Consider the following 23,665-nt stretch of genomic DNA (forward strand, 5'->3'; position numbering starts at 1 on the left):
CACTGGGTCTGATGGTCTTGGGGAACCCCCTCCCCAATCTTCTTCTTAGTCCAATCATCTTAATCCCTGTTAGAAGTATGAGTCTTGCCATATAATTTGCCCCATTAGAAAGTATTGGCATACTATTCACCAAATCTTTTTCTTGTACTCAACTTTTGCTTTTTTTCTATGATTTATCCCCAGAAAAATGATTCTGTCCAAGGATATTGCTGTTGAAGCAGAAGACACAGCAGAATTTACAGTACTGGACTTAGAGACTGCCTAAAAGCTGAAGGTATTATCCAAAAAATGAAACACACAGATGTTAGGCAAAAGGCTTAAAAGAATTTCATGGGAAAGTAATTTGCTGGCATTAAACCTACAATTCCAGCTTATTCAATCAAAATAAAAAATTCATTTATTGGATGAGTATATACACTCATGAGTATGTAAACAGAGTATTTATTGGAGAGTGATGCTTTTCTCACTATACATGAGGCTTGTTTTTATTTCTTACTTATATTCAAGCATTCTTCCATTTTTCCAATCTTCAAATACTCACCAATGACAACACTGAACTTTTTTGCTGCCTTTCACATTCTCAAACATTTTTATATGCACTTTTTTCGATTCTCATTTTTGTCTCACAAATCATAGCCCTTTGGCACTGAAATCTCTTGAGTACTTTCCAAATGTCCCCTTATGAATCATAATCAAAACTCAGAATACCACAGCCTTGGTTTGTAAAACAATGATACATACGTGTAATTAACCCAAAGACACAGGCACTGTCTTCTCAGGACTTGCCCATCTCAGTTACTGGCAATCAATCCTGCCAGCAACTGAGGCCCAAACTCCCCCTCCTTCACTTACCCGCTCTGTCTCCAGGTCTAAACCATCAGCCAATTCTGTTGACTCCATCCTCAAAATACATCCAGAATCCAGACACTTTCGCCACTGCCATTACACCTAAGCCACAGCATGTCTTGCCAGAATTACTGCAAAGGTCCCAAACTAGTCCGCCTGCCTTCACCCTTACTTCCCCATGGCTGTTCTCAACACAACAGCCAGGCCTGTCCTTGTTCAATCACAATCCAGGTTATGTCACTGCTCTGTTTAAAATCCTTCAGTGGCTTCCCATTATTCAGAGTAAGAACCAAAGTGCTTACAATCATTCTCAAGGCACTACGTGGCCTGCCCCTGTTGCCTCTCTGTGTCCTTTCCCATTCTAGCCATGTGGCCCCCTTGCTCTCCTTGTACTCATGGGGCGTGCTCCTTCCTCAGCGCCTGTGTTCTTCCTGCCTAGAATACTTCCCCCCAGACATCTACACGGCTTGCTCCCTCACCTCCTTTAAGCTTTTGTTCAAATGTGACTTCCTTGGAGAGGCTGGCTGGGACCATGTTATTTAAATCAATCACCACCATTCCCTAACTCCCTTCCGGATTTTACTTTTCTTCAGAACACTTAAAACCTTCTAATCTACTATATAATTTACTTATTTCTTTTGTCTGCTTGGCTGCCCCCTCTAGAATGCAAGCTCCATGAGGGCACTTTGCCTTCTGCTATGTCACCAACACCTAGAAGTGTGCCCAGCACTTAATAAACATGCAGAGATTATTTACTGAATGGATTAACTAAGTGTCAAGATGTAAACCTTTAAAAACTCAGAGATAACTATAATTATATAACTACATAAAAAGAAGCAATAAAAATCTTTGTGTACCAAGACAAACCATCTGGAGGTAAAATGGACTACAATGTTTGACCCTTTCAAGGTTACTCAGGGCGATTATTACAGTTTCCTGACAGCGGCCACCATACTCACTGCCCTCTCAATCCTCCCTGGGGCACAAAGCTCGCACTGCATCTGCCCCAGGCTGCAGGTGGCTTGCTGTGCCCCCAAGTCTTGTCACACCCTTGTTAATGTGCCTGGCCCACTCAGATCACACTCCATGCCCTGAGCATCCCATTTTGTTTCCCAACAGTCCACGGATGGTTTTCATGGGTTTTTCTCCAGGTCTTTCTCTAAATGCCACCGTAAAACTTTCAGCCCATTTCACATTGGATTAGACATCCTGCCACTTTTCCCATCTACTCCTGCCCAGACCAGCTAGGCCTCTCTTTCTGCTGGATGGTTGGTTGTCCGGTGCTAAGACTTTTATTAAAGTTGTTCTGTTTTGAAATTTAGAGTGATTCCCTTCATGTCCCCACTTTTAACTGTATTCCCAAGGATTATTATTATTATTTAATGGTTTGGTATAAGAGCTTTATTAGTGCTATTTGCAAATTAAAAAACAAACAAACCTTCCTCTACTGATAACATTTCTTTTAGCTAGAGATTTCAAAAGAATCAGGATGCTTTCTAATGAATTATTTCTCGTACACCTATGCCACTCCTATTATTTTGTGCTAAATATCTTATTATGGCGAGTTTTTATAGATCTATAAAGTGTTACTAGCCAGGAAACAATCTAAGGAAAAGCTTTACTAGACTGCTGAAGACTATGATCACTGTGCAGAACAAAAGAATAACAAAAGAATAATGTTTGTGTATGTCCAAGGTCATACATGCGTAACTAGATGTCTTGGTGAATCAACTGTTTCTATGTCATACCGTCTTTAGCATCCTACTCTGGGAATGGTAGCTCTGTTCTCCACATCTCCTAATCTAGGCATATACTTCTCACCTCCATCCTACACACTTCACCCAACCTCTCTGCTCACAACCAGATTCCACCTAGCTATTTCTTTTGTCAAATCTGATGGCGTTCTCTTCATGGAGCTGGATGCTGGAGAAAACTCCCTTCGTACTAATCTTATTTTCTAAACTTTCTTCTCATGTATCGTCCTAAATGGATGTGGAGGTAAGAGGACCACCTGTCAGGCAATTCCTGAGTTAAATGGGGCAGGGCAGGGGGACCAGATGTCACTTAGGCTCCTTCCAAATTAAAGATTTTATAAAGAAACTTTGATTCTTTCAATGACACCCTATCCTCTGCTGTGCTCTCTGGGAGGTCTCACCTCATTCTTCCAACCCACAAGGAAGGTGGAGCGAGCCTTTTCAATTCCTGGGGCCACCCCTTAGCTCTCTCAATGACTCTCCTAGTACCTTTGCCACTTGAAATCACCACTTGTGGATATACTCTTTTTAATCATCGCAGGCAATTTCTATTGTTTGGGGATATTTCTAACTTCCTCAGTGACTTACAAACCTCAATCGTATTTGCCCATTCCACCTCAATTCCAACAATAAACCCGAGAGCATCAACTTCTATCTGACCTCAGCATATTGACCTGCTTACTCATCTCCAATAGACTCTTTAGTAAAATCCTTACTGCTGATACTTCGGATTTTTGCCTCTTTCCAAAAGTATTCAATTCTTCCTTTCTCACCTATACTTTGGGACAGTGATATATCATCCAAATTTACAGAGAAGACTGAAATTATCCAGTGCAAGTATAATATCCCTAAACTTATCTGAACACTTTTATCTCCAATCCCCAAATGGAAAGAAGCAAGAGACTGCTATGCTGGAAAGAAGAAAGAAATGCAAAAGATCCCTTCAGGAGACAGGGAGATACCCTTATCTCAAGAGTCTCTGTGACATGTTCCTCATTGCAGCCATTCAAGGGAATAGTGCAGGTCCGGGCAAGCAGGAGACAGAAAAGCCAAGGAGAGCTCACTGTCTCTCACAGACCTACCTCCCCTTTTCTGCAATCCTTCTGGCACATCATGGCCATAGTGTGATAGACTCAAAAGATCTGACTTGGAGTCTGTTACGGGTTGAACTGTGTCTGATAAAAGTTCATCACACAGAAGTCCGAATCACCCATATCTCAGAATGTGACCTTACTTAGAAACAGGGTTGTAAGATATAATTAATTAAGAAAAGCTCATATTGGAGTAGGATGGGTCCCTAATCCAATATGGTAGGTTTATAAAAAGAGGACATTTGGAGACAGACAGACACACAGGGAGAATGCCATGTGATGAGGAAGGTAGAGATCAGGGTGAGGTATTGCCAAGCCTAGGAATGCCAAAGACTGACAGACACCACCGGAAGCTAGCAGAGAGGCATGGAATAGAGTCTCCTTCATGGCCTTAGAAGGAACCAACCCCATCAACACCTTGATTCTGGACTTCTAACCTCTAGAACTGTGAGAGTAAATTTCTGTTGTTTAAGCCACACAGTTAGAGGCACTTTGTCACTGCAGCTCTAGCAAATGCAGTCCTAGCTCTACAATTTTCCCGTTTCTAAAGCAGAGATCGTAATTCTTATTGCTACAAACAATAAATATATATAGTGCTTACCAAGTGCCAGGAACTGTATGAAGTACTTCACATGGATTAACTCATTTAATCTTCACCACAGGCCCATAATGTAGATATCATCCCCTTTTTACAGATGAGGAAACTGAGGTACAGGTGGATTGAGTAAGTTACCCAAGGTCACATAGATAGTGAAGAGCCAAGAGAGAAACCCACGCAGTCTGACCATACTACCCATGAAACAACTATCTTTGTAAACCACAAAATTCCTCACAAATTAAACAATCACGATTATAATATCACTTTTCTACCCAAGAGCCTCTATTTCCCACAATAAAACGAACAAATTTCTCATCCAAGAGCTTCCACAATCTAGCACCTGCCTACCTTCATTTTATCACTCATTTCCTCCCTACACAAATTCTCCCTTCGCACTTACCTGCTCTTCTTTGCTTCAGCACAACTCACATTTTGTCCTTTATTCCCACTGTTACTCTTTTCATGGGATTCCCCCGCCGTGCTGCTCCACACCCAAACTCTTATCTTTCTCAAAGAATACAACATTCTTTATGAAGCCTTCCCTGGCAGCTCCATCCATAAGTGGTCTCCCCGTGGCCTCGTATATGCATTGTTCAATATTCCCTGAGAATTCAGGAATAATGTCAGCCAAGAAGGTGCTTACACCACCTTGTAAGATGGCAAAAGAAATGAAATTTTTACACAAACCACTAAAATAAAAAGAAGGATGTTTGCATGAGAATGACAAATTACTATGGAGATTTACAGAAGTTACCACAAACCAGGATGGAGAAAGATGTACTGAGGAGGTGGTGCCTGGATTGGGCCTAAAAAGGGGTCAATAAAAATGTTTATAGCTTTATATGCATTTACTAATGTATGCATTTAGTACTAATTACATGCATACTGGGTTATTTGAAGGTATATGTTTTTTTTGTTTTTTTTTTAATCTGACAGAGACAGCGAGAGAGGGAACACAAGCAGGGGGAGTGGAAGAGGGAGAAGCAGGCTCCCCACGGAGCAGGGAGCCCGACGTGGGGCTTGATCCCAGGACCCTGAGATCATGACCTGAGCCGAAGGCAGACGCCTAGCGACTGAGCCACCCAGGCGCCCCTTGAAGGTATGTTATCTTCCTTTCTCATATTTATGGTTTCAGTCTTCTCTAGATCCAAAAGGGATTGGAGGTGAATCTTACCCACTGGGGTGTAAGCTGTTGTGAGGCAGGGGTCTTGGTCTGGTCTTTCTTATAGTGTCATACACAGCTGATTACATGCAATCAGACCTTCAAGAAATACTTGAAGAACAGATGCATAATGAAGGGAAGCAAGGAAAGAGAATGTTACAGGAGAGAAGTGAATTCCCATGATTTTCCCAAGTTCTCCTCGACCTAGCAGCCACTCCCTTTCTCTGCTTCCTGTGCCTTGGCTCAGCAGCCCTGCTTGTGATGCTTTTTTCCTTCCCCTTTTTGGCATAAAGTCCTCTGAGGCCCAGTTCGTTCTCCCCTCCTAGCTGGGTATTCTCTGCAGGGGTAATCCTATGGATCTCCTCCTTCCTGCCATTCTGCTGCATGCCTTCGGCTCTGGTCAGCACTTGGATGTTCTCATAAAGTTTCATACTTGGTTATCCTTCTCCCACCAGATTTTATAGCTCCCCAAGGCTGGAAACCATGTCCTATTTATTTTGTATGCTTCCCCTCTTCGCCTCCACACAGACATCCCTTCAAACACAGAAGTACCTGGCAAATACTTGCGGAATGACTAAATCCTTTCAGTATTTCTATCGCTGAAGTATAATGTTCTTTCATCTAACTCTCCAGGTTCAAAAGTACAGTGGAAAAAGTTATATATCAAAGCATTCATTCCCAAGTAACACAGATTTATCTTTTCTAAAACTTGCAATCACTGAACCAAACTTCAGTGGCTTCACCAACGAGAAAAAAAGGTGTAAGCACACAAAGAAGGATCTGTTATATAACCGCCCTAACACTGCTAGCTCAATTCACCTTCTTAGGCACAGGATTTATCATTTTATGGCAATTTAGTAGTATAAATACTACACACATTTCTTCCCCAAGAAGGAGATACTGAATGTGGTCCAACTTAACCTGAAACTGGCAAGATGAAATACAACAACTAGAAATGAAATTGAATTTGTAAAGCTCCCAAGTTCCTGCAGCAGATACTCAAAATTAACTATTTGTTACTTTGAATTTAATATGGAATAATTCTTTTAAATTTTTTTTTTTTAGATTTTATTTATTTATTTGACAGATAGAGAGAGAGAGACAGCAGGAGAGGGAACACAAGCCGAGGGAGAAGCAGGCTTCCTGCAGAGCAGGGAGCCCGATGTGGGACTCCATCCCAGGACTCGGGGATCATGACCTGAGCCGAAGGCAGTCGCTTAACCAACTGAGCCACCCAGGCGCCCAATATGGAATAATTCTATGCAAGTAACAGTAAGTCTAAAAATTTTAATGGTGAGAACCTTAGAACCATAACATAGCACATGGTTAACGTGGAATCCAATCTGAACAATGCTCGGTTTCCTTAGAAGAAACGGTGGAGCTTAAGATTTTTATATGTTCATTTATTTAAGTAATCTCTATAACCCAATGTGGGCTGGAACTGGACTCCCGAGATCAAGAGTCACTGGTTCTTCCATCTGAGCCGGCCAGGCACCCTAACAGATTCTTATTTTGCTCTCTACTTCTACTGGGTTCTCCGTAGAACAGACAGCCTCTAACTTGTGGAAGACTTAAAGTAAAGATAAAGGAGGGAAAGAAGAAATTAAGCTTACCACCAAAGGGGCCAGCAAAAGACACTCTTACCTAAGATAAGTCTGCAGGTTTTTCAGTGCCTCCAAGAATCAGAATTTCCTTTGAGAAAGGTCATTTCAAAACTGCTTTAAAACCATGGACTGCAAAACTAAGTTGAAACACTGAATTCCAACTGCCTAAGACACTGACTTTGCTGGGGTCCACTTCTTGCCCATTGACACTGGCTGAGAATGCTTTTTCCAACACTTGGTGTTGCATCAAAATGAACCTGCTTTTAAGAGAATTACACCTCAAGTACTGTCTAATTTTAATATTGAGAAAAAACAGAACCACTGGCCTGAAACTCTCAATTCTCTTGGAGATCCTATTTTCCTAAACAAAAATGAAACAAAGTTCACTTTCCGTTTTTATAAATACCATAATTAATTTTAACCATAAATACTGCTATAAGAAGTTTGGTAAATGAGAGAAGTTTCCAGACTCTTTCTGACATAGGCAACCTCTGTATTTTGACCACATGACTGATGAATGCCCCATATGTTCCTGTGGCCACTACTGCCAGTCTAGTTATACTATAAAAAATGGAGCAGAAAAACATAAAAGATATTACTGAAAAGCCCAAACGGAATACTATAGTCTGGTGCCAAAACCTTTTTTAATGGTTTTCTTGAATAAAAAAGAAATGTGGAGAAAAGCGACCTGTTTGGGGGAGAAAACAGATTAAGTATAGAAAAGAGGAATTTTCAGACATTATAATGTGTACCTGAATGAAAGGTTATTAAAGGACTTTTACACATAATCAGTATTTAGCCAGTGAGCAAATACTTTGTTCTAATAACAAAAATGCTAAGTAGAAACCATAGATAACTTGTGTTTCAAACACTAAAGCTGACCATTTCTTCTATCTTCATATAATTCAGTCCTTTTTAATTCCTAAGATTTTCATATCCAGATGAGCCAAAGTCATAAAATTAGCGCCCGAGAAGACCGATGCTAACATCCCTCCTGGACAGCCTCAGGTAAACCTTTTCAAACACAGAGGAACTCCAAGGCCTCCTTCAGAAAACCATTCTAAAGGTTAAAATATTCAGAAAAACTTCCCTGTATTTAGCATAAATCCCTCCTGATGCTTGCAGTAAGTCGATTTCCTCTTCTTTTTCTTCAGGGAAGATGGAAAACAGCTGTTCAACATTCCCTTTCAGGCTACTTTTTCCTTCCTGCCAGACCCATCTCCCCCAAGGGAGAAGTGTAAACACTGCAGGTGATTCCAAAATGCAGCTGGCCCAAGTCTGATTATCCACACTGTTGGTGAGTCTGGCCCCATTTGTACCTTCTAGAATGCTATCATTAAACGGCCAAGGCCCCAAGAAGAGCTCTTCACCAGAATTTGTAGAATTCTAGAAATCCATGATTTATAGTCTCTCCTCAGTAGGCTCAAACAATAAAAACAGTGCTGCTTCAAGAAGAAAGAATTACAGGCAGAGGTGTAAAGAAAGTAAGCAGGACCGTCCCACAGCCAGGCAGTCTTCCCCGCCCCTCTCCTGGGCCTGTCAGGCTGTTGAGCGTACCTTGGCATGGGAACACTTTTAAACTACTTGGTGATTTTCATCATGCAATTCTTGAGTTTCTTGTCAGTGACGCAACTTTCTGGATGCAAACGAACTTTAGCAATGCAATAACCCTTTCCATACTTCAATCTAAGGGAGTCTTCTAAATCTAAGTATCAATGTGTCGACTGTGACATCTGGAAATGAGTAATCCCTGCTAGCATCACAACATAATACGCAGATTACTACATCATACACTGAAATGTATGTAACCAGCCTAACGTTGTTACCTCCCACTTCATGAATTGCTAACAAATATCCCCATTTTTCTTGCACTAGCCACTAGACTCCAATAGTAAAGCCAGTATATGGCCTGTGTACTTCATCAATAAAAACATTATAGACCCACAAGTTTGGTAAGCCCATTTCCTTTACAAATTCCTTTTAAGAGTTATGAAATGCTGATTCAACTTTGCTGTGGTATAACATCTGCATGCATCAAGTGCCTATTGCTTAGTAGCTAAGTTTGTTACAAGCGAGAAAATGCAGAAGCCCTGATTTCATCAACAAATACAAACTTACAACTCTAAGGCATCTTTGTATGCAATGAATATTTCAAAGGGAAAGATTTCAATGACAGCTCTTTAACTGATTGTGGACCTATTCGATTTCTACTAAAAGAGCAGTGTATACTAATTTAAACACACACCGGGAATTTTACTATGGTTATCCTGCTATTTTTTCATATTAACTGGGGAGAAGAGAGGCAATATTAATTCCATAAATAATACCAAAAAATTTTTTTGGCATGTAGAAATATACACTCAGTCGCAAACTCTCTCTGACCCTGCCTAGGACAAAGCAGATGGGCACAAATAACCTACAATACATATGTCACATACAAGCCATTGAGAGTTAACTGCATATATGTCTTCTGTTATATTTTTAAAAACAGGACCATACTTATCTAATGGCCATAACCATTCCCAAATATAAAATGTCAAAACAAACCATGCTTATTATCAGTATGTTTATAGCTTCTAGATATTACTGAAGAGGCAAATTCTGTTCTTTCAGGAATTGTTTACTAACATTTGATGACAACACTTACCACGTTCATGCTTATGGAATATCCCTAGGGAGTTGAAACAACTAGAAGGAAATCCAGTGGTAATCTTAACACACGTCAAAAACACACGCCCAAAAATTTTGGGCGCCTGGGTGGCTCAGTTGTTTAAGCGACCGCCTTCGGCTCAGGTCACGATCGTGGAGTCCCGGGATCGAGTCCCACATCGAGTCCCAGATCAGGCTCCCTGCTCAGCAGGGAGTCTGCTTCTCCCTCTGACTCTCCCCCCTCTCGTGCTCTCTCTCTATCATTATCTCTCTCAATAAATAAAAAAAAAATCTTAAAAAAAAATTCATAGTGTTCTTCTGAATTAAGGACTGAACTACCCCATTCAAGAAATAAAAAGATGGGGGGACGGCTGGGTGGTTCAGTCGGTTGGGCTTCTGCCTTGGGCTCAGGTCATGATCCTGGGATCAAGTCCCGCATCGGGCTCCTTGCTCGGCGGGGAGCCTGCTTCTCCCTCTGCCTGCCGCTCCCCCTGCTTGTGCCCTTTCTCTCTCTCTCCCTCTCTCTGACAAATAAATAAAATCTTAACAACAACAAAAAAAGGTTAAAAAAAAGAAATAAACAGATGGCCTCAACTGTCTTTTCTTCTCTTGCCAAATTAAAATCATTCCCTTTTCTTCTTTGTGATCTCCAACAGGCTCTGCAAACGCTCATTCTGCCTCCTGCAGGTTTATACTCTTCTGGGCATCTGAAAAAGGACCTGGATTCCACACCCCCAACAGGCTGGAGCTTGCCTGGATAAGCAGAAGCAAGCCACACAAGTGGTAAAGCACTCAAAGACCTGAAGGCAGCTAAGGAGATCTTAGCGATGAGCCTAGGACTCTGCAGGAATTCGGGAATTTGAAGAGGCCCCACAGTGGAATCCTTACAAGGCCCAGAGTGGAAGCAGAGGGAGCTGTGGGAAGGAGGTCTGTAAAGAGCCAGTTTACAGAAGTCTGGGAAGCACATAAGGACTTGACGGAGCTGACAGTCCTTGGACACTAGTGAGTAGTAAAAGGGATAATAAACTACATCTGTAGGGAAATGAAATTTACGCGTCTTTAATCACATGAACTTAGAGTCATGAAGGAGAAAAGTTGAATTAAATGTGCAATGTGGGTTCACCTCGTATTTAAGGTAGGCCACTATTTGTAAAAATGACAGACAAGTCTCTTACCTTCACAGTATTTCCATTTCCACACCCCTAAAATGAGGATAAGACACCTCCTCTGTATCACTCTCCATTTCCACTAGGCCAAAATATGAAAATACTAGATTTGAAAAAAACTTAGAAGTACTAGGTGATTTTAAAATGCAAGTATTCGTGTAGCCATATGATCTATCAGGGACTTTTCCTTTCCTTCAATTGTCTAAACATATGAATTTGTAAGCAAGAATTTATTACACCTAATGGCACCTCTTTACCCCACCCATAATACTTTCTACTAGTTTGAATCTTTTCTGTAACACTTCCCCAACGACAGCTAACAAAACCACTCTTCTATACGTGACTAGAAATTGTGAAACACTAAGTGCAGACGGATCAGAACATGGGACTAAGTTTATTCACTAACAGAAAGCTTTTCTTTAAAGAACAATTATTTCAATTAAAAATATTATCCACTTAATGCAGTTTATTTTTTATTTTATTTTTTTATTCTGTAAAATTTTTTATTGTTATGTTAATCACCATATATTACATCATTAGTTTTTGATGCAGTGTTCCATGATTCATTGTTTGTGCATAACACCCAGTGCTCCATACAGAACATGCCCTCTTTAATACCCATCACCAGGCTAACCCAGCCCCCCACCCCCCTTCCCTCTAGAACCCTCTGTTTTTCAGAGTCCATCGTCTCTCATGGTTCATCTCCCCCTCCGATTTACTCCCCTTCATTCTTCCCCTCCTGCTATCTTCTTCTTCTTTTTTTTTCTTAACATATATTGCATTATTTGTTTCAGAAGTACAGATCCGTGACTCAACAGTCTCGCACAATTCACAGCACTCACCACAGCACATACCCTCCCCAATGTCTATCACCCAGCCACCCCATCCCTCCCACCCCCCCACCACTCCAGCAACCCTCAGTTTGTTTCCTGAGATTAAGAATTCCTCATATCAGTGAGGTCATAGGATACATGTCTTTCTCTGATTGACTTATTTCACTCAGCATAACACCCTCCAGTTCCATCCACGTCGTTGCCAATGGCAAGATCTCATTCCTTTTGATGGCTGCATAATATTCCATTGTGTATATATACCACATCTTCTTTACCCATTCATCTGTCGATGGACATCTTGGCTCTTTCCACAGTTTGGCTATTGTGGACATTGCTGCTATAAACATCGGGGTGCACATACCCCTTCAGATCCCTACATTTGTATCTTTAGGGTAAATACCCAGTAGTGCAATTGCTGGATCATATGGTAGCTCTATTTTCAACTTTTTGAGGAAAATCCATACTGTTTTTCAGAGTGGTTGCACCAGCTTGCATTCCCACCAACAGTGTAAGGAGGGTTGAGTTTAATTTTTTTTAAAGATTTTATTTATTTGACAGAGAGCACAAGGGGGAGCAGCAGAGGAAGAGAGAGCCCCATGTGGGGGCTCAATCCCAGGACCTTGGGATCATGACCTGAGCCAAAGGCAGATGCTTAACCAACTGAGCTACCCAGGCACCCCCAGAGTTTAATTTTTAAAAGGGAATTTCCTATTAGAATTGGGCATTAGAGTTGGCAAGATAATTAGAAATTCATCCATTTCTAATTATCACTGTCAGCAAATGGACACATGGATCAGTGCCTCAGGAATCTGGGATTTTAATCTCTAGTTCCTATTCTGCCACTAATTCACCAAATGAATTGCATGGGAAAACAGTTTCTCTTTTGGGTACCCTGGGCTTATACACTTGCCTAATTCCCATGTTGGGCACTGATTCTAGGTTTAGAGAATTTTATTGTGTCATCCAAACATCTGCTGGTAATTGGGTGACCCCCAACTAGAGGAAGACAGTGTAATTCCAAGATGAGGAAACCCTCAGGCATCAGTAACAAGAACTGCCCTGTCCTCTGCTTGGACACATTCTTTCAGAAGGCTGCAGCCCACTGAACCTCATCGAATGCCTTACCCACTCCTTCAGAATAGTAAAGGCCCAGCCCCCCTCAGTAAATGAAATACCAAAATCCACTATGATGTTGAAGTTCCCCCTACCACAGGCTCCTCACCTCCTCCAAGGCCTGTCACAAACACATCTCAGGCCAATAACACTATTTCTCTTTTTTGAGGGGGCGGGGGGCTGAAAAAACGATAAGAATACTTAACTATATTTTAGACTCAAACATGCTAATGGTTAAGTAATACATCATATACACTGCAATGACAAAATGCTGGTCTTTTACTAGTTTCTTTACCCCTTTTGAAAACTTAGATTACTGATACATTAAAACCCAAGTTTAAATATTTTATCCTTTATTCCTTTCCAATCATTTGCTGCAATCATAATACTGAATGGGAATAATGTAATTTCACACAACATTTTTGTACTGCCTGTGAATCCGAGGCAGTACAAAAAAATACCAAAATAATCTACCACAAAGAACATGAAAATATGTATAAGTACTTTACTGCAGAATGCATTTTCACCTATGATCATAAATGCTTTTTCAGAGATTAAATAATCTTTAAAAAGAAGCACTGGGGAAGGTAGGTAGGACAGTATCTGGGAAGTTAAGAACTTTATGGATGACCATCAGGTCCCCTCGAGGCAGTACTGCAAGATAATTCGACCAGCCAGACCACAGATCTCATTTGAAAACCTGTATTAGCTTATTTGTGAACTAATTTTATAAATACTAAAGTTGATACTCACACAAAATGTTAGTCACTTTAATAGTCCTGACCTCATGTGGCCAACCTAGCTGACTTCCTACCAGTGTCTTCCCACACTAGTTCCCTAACCTCAGAGATGACTGTACGATCCATAGTTATTAACCTGAATGTAAAAATGTACTTTGCAGGCCACTGTCTTTATTAACCAAAAATTGATGAAACTGACACTGACATGATATACCAATAAATGGAAAATGACACTTCTCAGGCTCAAACCCTCAGGTGCTTCGTCTTTATATTTTCTCCCTACGTTGACAACTCCAGGAGAACTAGGGCAGTTTCTTATATACCTCTGTATACCTCCTCAATTACCAGCACTGTTTTGCACTTTTTGCTGTACCCACACAGAGGGGTCAATAGATGATAGAGGCATTAAATTTCATCTTTTCTCATTTTTACTAAAATACATCTAACCTACACATTTCATAAAAGGACTTGTGGGCCTATATGGTGACCTTAAAAGAAAAAAATTAACACATGATAGACAAATACTCAGATAATCCTGTAGTCTATTCTTCCAAGGGCATTACATTTTTATGATCCCATTTTGGTGGTACTGTCTGAATACTCTACCAAAGAGTGCACATATATCATTTCAGAAGTTATCATTTATTGAGAAATTTTTTAAAAAGCTGAAGAAAAGGGAGTTCCTCAAAGATTAAATTGTCAAAAATGCTGAAAAGCCTGTTTTGAAACGATTTCTAAGTGAGAACGTCCATTCTCAAATTTAATGTCTCATTAATCACGACTAACGAAAAATATTTTAAAGAACTTTATTACACGAAGATCTCTAGAAACAAGAAGTGTCATTTCCCGACCTAAAGAATTTCAGGTAAACGAGGCTACCCTCCTGCATTTAAGCAATGGAGTTGGTTTCAACCTTCAATGGCAGCCAGCCTAAGCGGAGGCTGCTGCCTCAAATGAGTGATGAAAACGAGAAAGTTCCCGGGTCATAGACTTAGCTCAGATTCCAGCCCCGACAGATCTCGAGCCCATGTGGCATTGCTTACAGAGCTTCCCAGCCTGTGAGTCAAGCGTCCCACCACCACCACCACCAGGAGCTGCCTGCGAGTGAGGTTTACCCACAATTTCTCCGAGTGTCGGCGGAGCCAAGCGACGATGGAATCCAGCATCTGGGGGAGGCTCGGGACGTGCCTCCCCGGCTTCCGCAGCCGCACGGAGGGGCTGCCAGCGCACAGAGGGGTCCGCACACACGACCATCACCACCCCCTCCCCAACTAGCGGGGCACGCAGGGAAAGAAGGGCGCGAGGCTGTGCCACCCGACCCGTCAGGGGGGAAGCGGGAGTCCCGCGGGCGGGCCGGGAAATCGCCGCGCGGCCGGCCAGAGCCGAGGCACCGAAAGCGATCTCCGGGACCTTACGGTGCGCCGACTCTGCGCCGGGCGCTCAAGGGGCGGGAAGGGGCTCGGAGCTGCCCCGGCAAGCCCACGGCTCGGGCTCCACGCCTCGCGCGCCCTCCAGCAGCCCAGCCGCGCCGAGCCCGGGCGACCAGCCCGCGGCGCTCCGCGTCTTGCAGGGGACGTGGCTCTCCGCCTCCGCCGGCGTCCAGAGACCCGCCCGAGACCCCGGAAGAAAGCTGCGCCGCGCGGGGCCCAGAACGGCGCCCGCCGCGCGCCCCTCCGCTTACCGCTCCCCGCCGCGGCTTCGTCCTCTCGGGCGTCGTCTCCCCAGCTTCGGCCCAGGCTCCGGAGCCTCCTCTCGGACCCCTCACTCCAGGGCGCCCGGGCCCCCGGCGCCCTCAGAGCCGAGCCCTCAGCGCGCCCGCCGCGCCTTGGGTGCGGGTGGGCGCCGCGCCACGGGATGCGCCGCTGCAGCCTCGGGCGGCGCTACTGCGAGCGGGGCGGGCGGGTGGGTGAGGGGTGTGGGCGAAGGGGGGAGGAGGGCGGGACGCGGCCGGCGCTGAGGCTCTGTGGAGGGAGGAGGAAACCGCAACGTCACCAGAGCCCGGGGAGGCGAGAATGGGGAGGGGGAAACGGGGGACCCCCCCGACGCCGGACCCCGACCTCCCGCCCGCCCCGCCTTCTCCGCCGCCTCCTCCCCGGGGGCTCCCCGGTTCAGCGCTGCGTTCGGCCTTCCCCTCCACTGGGGCCCCACGCACCCTTCCCCTCCACGAACCCCTGCCTTGCCAGGCCTCTCTGGCTCCGAGTTGCTTTGGTTTCTAAGTGACCCACACTCTTCGGGTTCGACTCTGAAAGATACTTTTGGAGGCCCAGGGGGGGAGGAGCTGATGCTTCCGTACAGCCTGGGGAAGGAAATCGAGGAAAACGCTGAGAACCTCGCTCCCGAGGCTGTTGCCCACTCCCCTCCCCTTCTCCACAATAGTTACTCCTTTTCTCCTGCGTTCGATTGTACTCTCAGAGAGGAGGGAGGAAATCACCTACTTAGAAGCAGTTCTCCCCTTAACTGCACTAAGGAGATCACTAAATCCAAAAGCCCTGAATCCTGCAAACTCAACGGATTTTAATCATCAAAGGTAAAGGGGCCAGGGACAGAGCATTTGGTGTATGCGGCTTTCAAGAGGAAATTTCATTTGTCTTGCCTAGGCCCGTGTAGGGAGAAGGGTGAGGGAGGAGAAGGGAGAGGAGACCTCTGATCCCTCAAGTTTTCCAGGTAGAGGATTTGCAACCTTAGTAGTCACAACCCCTTCGGAGAGATTTCCTCCCTTTTCTTAAAGCAGCCACTGCACGCAGCCTGGTCCATCCTGACTCCAGGGAGGTGTCCTATATGACCAGGCCATCACCTGAGGCCTGACTTCACCTCCCTCCCTGTTAGCGTGTAATAAAACCTACCAGAGCTAGAGGTACAAAAGTGACAGATGTTTACCCATTCATTAGAATTGGAGATGTTTTACCAGAGAGCAGAGTTTTTCTTCGTTTTGCTTCAAAGTGCTTTGTTGGAGTTCTAAAGGGCCACCTCCATGCATTTCCCTTGTCTTCAGAGGTTCTCAAGACCTTCCACGTTAGGCCACATTAGGAAAAAAATGTGGGTGTCTACTTTTTTGCTTCTCTTTTTCCAAAAAAATGCATTTGAAGAGAGAATTCCTTACAAACAGGTCAACAGGAAGTGGTTTTATTAAATTTTTTAAATGTTCACTCAGGTAAACCACTGACCTGTGGAGCAGAGGAGAAAGGGCTCTCTAATTTAGAACTGGCTTTAATCTGGTTTAAATCCCTATTTTGCAATTTATTTATTTATATATTTTTAAAAGATCTTATTTATTTGACAGAGAGAGCACAAGTAGGCAGAGCAGTAGGCAGAGAGAGAGAGGGAGAAGCAGGCTCTCCGCTGAGCAGGGATCCCGATGGGGGACTCGAGGGATCATGACCTGAGCCCAAGGCAGACGCTTAACAACTGAGCCACCCAGGCGCCCCCCTATTTTGCAATTTATTACTAGAGGCCTTGGGAAACTAACTGCAGAGTCTCAGTTCCCTCATTGGTAATGTAGAGATACAGTACCTCCATTGAATGGTTAGACAATAAAAATAGCTAATATTTGAGAGTTACTACATGCCAGACACTGTGCTAAGGGATTTACATGTATTAACTCAATTATTAGGATTAATTGTGAAAGTGCCTAGCTATAGAAGGTAATCCAGAAGTGTTAATTTCCATTGATCTTCTCGAATTTGGAAGACACCTTAGAAAAAGCATCTGGTTTGATTTAACTTTTCAACAAGTAGGCATCTAGGTCAGTGATTTTCCAACCTAGAACAGTAAATCAGCAGAGGGACTTTGATAAAATACTTTTTAATAAGGGCCCCACACCAGATCAATAAATCAGAATCTCTAGGGCTAGAGTCTAAGCATTACCATTTAAAGTCTCTTCCCAGGTGATCATAATGTGCAACAGGATTTAGAACTCTTCAAAGGTGACAGTACCCATTGTCATTTGCTGCCCTTCATCCCCAGTTTTGCCTTCAGTTGATCTAGAATCTGCTTTTGGATAACATCTACATCTTGAAAAAGCCCCGTATACAAAAGGCCTCAAAGATCAGCAACTTTGACCTCTGGAGTTTTCCAGGAAGCATCTGGCACCTTAATTCCACTGAAGAGTGCTTCAGTTTGTCTGGGTGCCTACCAACTCCATCAGCTTTTCTTCATCCTTTCTGAAAAGCTCTTAGAAGGCAGTTTCCTTTGCCATTGTCCCTCTTAGAATCTGACCCCAATAATAAACTCAAGGTTTTATCCAAATAACAGAGTAAAAAGATGTTTAATTGCTTTGTTCTAATTACTGTATTTCCTCAAGTAAATCCTGTGAGCTATTATGACAGCAGTATACCCTAATGACTCTTGGATTACAATCCCCTAAAACTCTGATGTAGTCAAGTCTTTTTCATAACTACTCCGAAACACACCTTCCCAGCCTACATTCATTCTAGTTGGGGTTCATCCCTTAACATGATTCTATTAAGTTTGATTGTGCTGTCACGCCTTTTCTTTTAGCTCGTTGACATGTTGAATATCACTGATATAATTAATTGAGTAATTCTACCTTCCAATTTTATGTCTTCTGCAAATTTGGTCTGTATGCCATGTCATCATTTAAGTCCTCATTCTCAGGCACTTTCCACTGCCAACTGACACTGAATTAGCACACTGTTTTTTTTTTTTCTTTTTTTTTTTTTAAAGATTTTATTTATTTATTTGACACAGAGAGAGAGAGTTAGCGAGAGCAGAAACAAGCAGGGGGAATGGGAGAGGGAGAAGCAGGCTTCCCGCTGAGCGGGGAGCCCGATGTAGGGCTCGATCCCAGGACCCTGGGATCATGACCTGAGCCGAAGGCAGACCCTTAACCAACTGAGCCACCCAGGTGCCCCATGAATTAGCACACTGTTGATGAATATTCTCATCAACGAAGGACTCACGTGTTACTTAGTCATATTTTCTTTTCTTGTCCCAGAGTAGCAGCTAAAATGCATGCATACTTGGCATCTTTGTGGAAATTAGAAAAAGTTACGCACCCATACCCAGGCCAAGGGATTAGGAAAAAGCAACGTCTTCCTCCCAGATACAGCTTAAACAACAAATGTGTTGTCAATGAGATGTCCTTGCTCAAAAAAAGGAAATTATTTAGTGAATTCTTGTTAACCTCTGGATTTCTTCCTTTTCTAAGTACCCAGATATTACTGTAAGAATAGATTTATTGATTTTGCTCAGGATCTGTAAAAAGCCCTTTGTCTTGGTTTCAGGAGTCTAGGTGCTGCTTTTTTGAAAATTGGAACTCTACTTGTCCATCTCTGGTCTTTTAGTGTTCATCTCTCTCTATGCTGATTTGAGATATAGGTCCTTATTTGCAAACTCTCCTTGCTGAGATGTAAGTTTTGTAGATAAGAGAAGTTAAGCTTTAGAGAGCTAGGTTATTTTCTTCCAAATTCTTCACCTAAGTTTGCAATTAGCTCTTGCAAATTTCATTTTACTCTTTCAGTTGAAGGGTTATTTTTCATGATAAGGAAGAAAAAAGGAATGAGTTCTGTTTTGTCATCTATTTATCTCAAATAGAAGCATCCCTTCTATGCTCTTTTGGTCTGAACAAAACGAAAAAATATGTATGTATATATAAATAAAACAAACTCTCTCTCTATATATATAGTTGTCCTTCTGGTTTATTCTTGGCTCTAGCCTAATGGACCCCAATTTTATAGGGCTGTTAAAAGTGCATGGTTTCTGTTCTCTTGTTTAATTCATTAAACTCAAATTTGCCCTTTAGGTTTTACTAACCAGCCAGTTGGTCCATGACTGTACAACTGCCTCCATCTTTGAAATGCTTTTTTTCTTTCTCTCCCTCGGGCCAAATAGTCTATTTGTAAAACTGCTTTACCCTACACCTAAAAGATTCATCCTTGAATCACTGAAGAGGTATGATCATTTTGGTTTGCTCAAGCCTGATTTTGCTTGAGTTGTACTTACTCAGTGATAGTCTTCAGTTTCCCTTCCATTTCTGAGCATTCAGCCCTGCTCAGACATCCATCACAGGCTTCTCCAGCCCCCCTGACTCAGACCCACAGCCTCCCTGACTTGTCTAGCACCGACTGGCCCCTCTCCGTTGCCCAGACTGTTCTGTTGCTATTGCTTCATCTCCAGATGACTCAAGCTTTCTGAACTTAGTTTTCATCATTAAAACAAAAGAAAACATTTACCTATATTATTAATCATAATTGAATTGTAACCTCTCCATTCTCAGTCACAATTTAAGGCTTTTATATATAATTCTTTTTCAGGTACATATTTCCTGGCCTTACAGTCTTCTAACAGATCAAGTATGCCAGGCACTGATGTCAGCATTACTATGCTCATTTGACTGGAAACAGGCTCAGAAGGGTGAAGTGAATTTCCCAAGGTATAAGTGGCTCAGACCACATAGGATTACGTTTTCTGGTATCAAATCCAGGCTCTTTCCACTAAATCACGTGGTCTATACTAACTTCATCTCTAAAACCCCCACTTTCAGTTTGAGTGTCCTCGGGTGGAAGTTATTCTCCATTCTCAATTGACTTTTGAAATAGATGCTTTTTATATCACTCACTGATTTATTTTTTTTTAAAGATTTTATTTATTTGACAGAGACAGAGTACAAGCAGGGGGAGGGGCAGAGGGAGAAGCAGACTCCCCACTGAGCAGGGAGCCCGATGCGGGGCTCGATCCCAGGACCCTGGGCTCATGACCTGAGCCGAAGGCAGACGCTTAATGACTGAGCCACCCAGGCGCCCCAACTCACTGATTTATTTTAAAACTACCCAAGGTGGGGGTGCCTGGGTGGCTCATTGTGTTAAGCATCCGACTCTTGATTTTGGCTCAGGTCATGATCTCAGGGCCCTGAAGGTCGTGAGATGGAGCTCTGTGTCGGGCTCCGCACTGGGCGTGGAGCCTGCTTAAGATTCTCTCTCTCCCTCTTCCTCTGCCACTTCCCTCTGTCTCCCCCTCTCGAGAAAACAAAACAAAATAAAATAAACTATCCAAGGTGTCCCATACACCTATGAAGTGACAGCACTATTCTCTGAAATTAAACAAATGATTATTGATATTTCCAACCTGAATGACTGATACTGTTTGTTCTTTTGAGTCATGAAAGGAACCGAGAGTAGTTTAAGCATATTTAATATTAATATTAATATTTTTCTTAAATGTGGCTTTTGAGAACTGTAAAGAACTATCAACATCACTGAGGAGTTAAGAAATGGATGTTCATTGGGGTGCCTGGGTGGCTCAGCCGTTGGGCATCTGCCTTCGGCTCAAGGCGTGATCCCGGGGTCCTGGGATCGAGCCCCACATCTGGCTCCCTGCTTAGCGGGAAGCCTGCTTCTCCCTCTCCCACTCCCCCTGCTTGTGTTCCCTCTCTCACTGTGACTCTCTCTGTCAAATGTATAAATAAAAACATCTTAAAAAAATAAAAATTAAATAAAAATTTTAAAAAAAGATGGATGTTCATTGAGGTGTGATTTAATTAAGTGATTCCTTATAACAGGCGCTTGGATAGTACTTAATCCTCGTCTTTTTACCAAATTCTGGCTTCTTCCAGAAAAGTGCAGTTAAGGAAGAATTGCCTTAAGAAGATTCTGAGGACAAGTTCATGGCCCAGGAATCTGATTGTCCAATGTCCATGTCCTATTACGGTGTGTTATTCCAAGAAATAGCCCAACTTCTGTCTTCATGCACCCCACTCACTCACAATGCTGCTAAAAGTAGTTGAGATTAGGCCAGGTTTGTATTAGTCTGGAAGCCAAGCCTTATGGGACTTTATGCTAATGTATTTAGGAGGATAAGGAGTTGCTTTGGCAATATTCTGTAGTAGTAATCCTAATCCCATATTAGCATCATCTGGGGGGAGTACCTAAAACACAGCAATGCTTAGGCTCACTCTCAGAAATTCTGATTTAATTATTTCTGGAATGAGTTTCAGCATCCCATATATTTTTAAAGATACCAGATGGTTCCAGTGTGCAGCCATAGTTAGAACCAATGGTCCATAGTATTAGAACAATCTAGGGAGCTTTCAGAGCTTCTGGTGGCCAGCTTCTGGCGGCCTATACCAATCAAAGCATATGACTGGGGTGTTTAAAGCCCTGCAATTCCAATATACAGAAAGTTTGGGAACCAACATTCTGTAGGAGTGTTACTAAATGGGCACTTGAACCAAATGAAGCATTAGATTTAGGTAATATGTTAATTTATCATGTTTGTACTGGTTTAATAATTATATACAATATTGTGAAGATTGCTTTTCATTTACACCAGTTCACTAATATATTTATTTCTAAGTACTATTGTTGGATATGCAGTTTGGGGAAGTAATACTTGATTTTAGTATTAGGTGAACTAGTGAAGTTGTTTCAGTAGTTAAGTTTCACTTCAAATTTCTGCTGCACAAGTATTATAAATAATAAATTCCAATGAAACATTTAACAGCTAGGCTACTCAGGACTTTTTCTTCTGCCAATGAGATCAACGGTATTAAGCAAAGAAAATGTTGGCTGTTTTGCATTGATACTGTCTTTTAGATGATCTTTTGGAGGATAGGAATAACTGCTAGTTTGCTAATGTTAAACCTAAGTATGTAACCCAGTGACATTTTTCTAAACTAGCACCAAAGAATACAGATTGCTTTTTCTGTGTTCTGGCTTTTATGATTTTTATAAATAATTCCATTTTGGGGTGGCCGTTTTTGCTCTTCGTGGCCAAATGGAAAACACTGGTGTTTTTAAAAATGCTAAAAAGGAAAAAAAAAAGAAATGCTAAAGCAGCAAAATATAAAAACTCAACTACAGTCTAACAGAAAAACAGGGTTTCTTAGAAGCACTTCTCATCTATGCAAGAAAGAAGAAAGAAGAAACCTTGGAATAATCATATGCCAACCCTTTCATTTTCCTATGAAACTGAGGTTAGCCTAGGTGGTGATTGCCAGTTCCTCCTGCTAATTACTGGTAGAGACGGGAAGACTGGGTCCTAGCTACATGTTCTTTTTCCCACTTCTCCATGCTGCATCATTGACCAAAAAAGTCTAACTAACTTCTCCTTTTGAAGGTCTCATATTTTACATGAACTGTGGTAATTTACTTAAAAATGTAAATCTGCATTCTTTCCATTAACAAAATATCAATGCGTAAGGAGAAGTAAGCTTTATTTTTGGAGGAAATCAAATGCCTACTCAAAATGTAAATTGATGGCACCCTTCATTTAGCATTGTTAAACTCCATAGTAAATGCTACATATAATTTTCCATGTGGGCAAAGTATGATCATCACTACATATTTAACAATTGCCACCTAACCAAGTTCCTGTCCTTGAGGTGAAATCCTCAATAAACTTTTACCTTCCTTGAGTCATTTATCCTCATTATACCTGGGATTTTTAAGGCATTCAAAAGTTTCAACAAATTTTTACATTTTTATTGCATGAATCAATTTTCTACATTTCCTGCTACTTGCAAAAAGGATAATACTAGGGAACCTGGGTGGCTCAGTCGGTTAAGTGACTGCCTTCAGCTCAGGTCTTGATCCCAGAGTCTTGGGATCGAGTCCCACATCAGGCTCCCTGCTCAGCCGGGAGTCTGCTTCGCCCTCTCTTTCTGCCTCTGCCCCTCCTCCCCACTTGTGCTCTCTCAAATAAATAAATAATCTTTAAATAAAAAAAAAACGGATAATGCTAGATGGCAGTGTTTCTATTCATAGTGGGCATGATACTATTACAGTGTGAAGATCAGCCACACACATGCACATATATACATATAAATGTGTGTGTTTGTGTATAATCTCACTTCATGATCAGTCATTAAGCATGTGACAACAAATAGCAACAATTATGGAGCAGACCTAGAACACAGAATACAATATTCTTGGATTGTACTACAGTGAAAAAGCCACTTAAAGTGAATCTACCTGAATCAAACAAATTAATGTTGTTTGGGGAGAAATGAATGGGTCAATCCTAGAAATGGAGAGTGCTGGGTTCTAGGACTAAATCTTTCACATACTAGTGTGTGGCCCCAGCAGAATTTTTTTCTCCTCCTATAAATTTGGAAAATTCAGCAATAGCATACATGATAACTAGGGCAAACCACT

At 42.2% G+C, this 23,665-nt stretch overlaps 1 protein-coding gene across 3 annotated transcripts in view; it reads right to left on the reverse strand.

Annotated features, from left to right (window-relative positions):
• DSE (dermatan sulfate epimerase) overlaps positions 1-23,665 on the reverse strand; it is a 150,137-nt gene that overhangs the window by 62,172 nt on the left and 64,300 nt on the right. Inside the window, exon 1 of one of the 3 annotated variants that reach the window (XM_027602510.1) lies at positions 15,238-15,446. The exons of the other annotated variants lie outside the window; for them this stretch is intronic. The gene's annotated coding sequence lies outside the window, so the exon portion shown is untranslated. Of the gene's footprint in view, positions 1-15,237; positions 15,447-23,665 lie in introns of those variants that run through there. 3 annotated transcript variants of the gene reach the window in all.

Source organism: Zalophus californianus, chromosome 7, assembly GCF_009762305.2.
Source record: "Zalophus californianus isolate mZalCal1 chromosome 7, mZalCal1.pri.v2, whole genome shotgun sequence".
NCBI classification, from domain to species: domain Eukaryota; kingdom Metazoa; phylum Chordata; class Mammalia; order Carnivora; family Otariidae; genus Zalophus; species Zalophus californianus.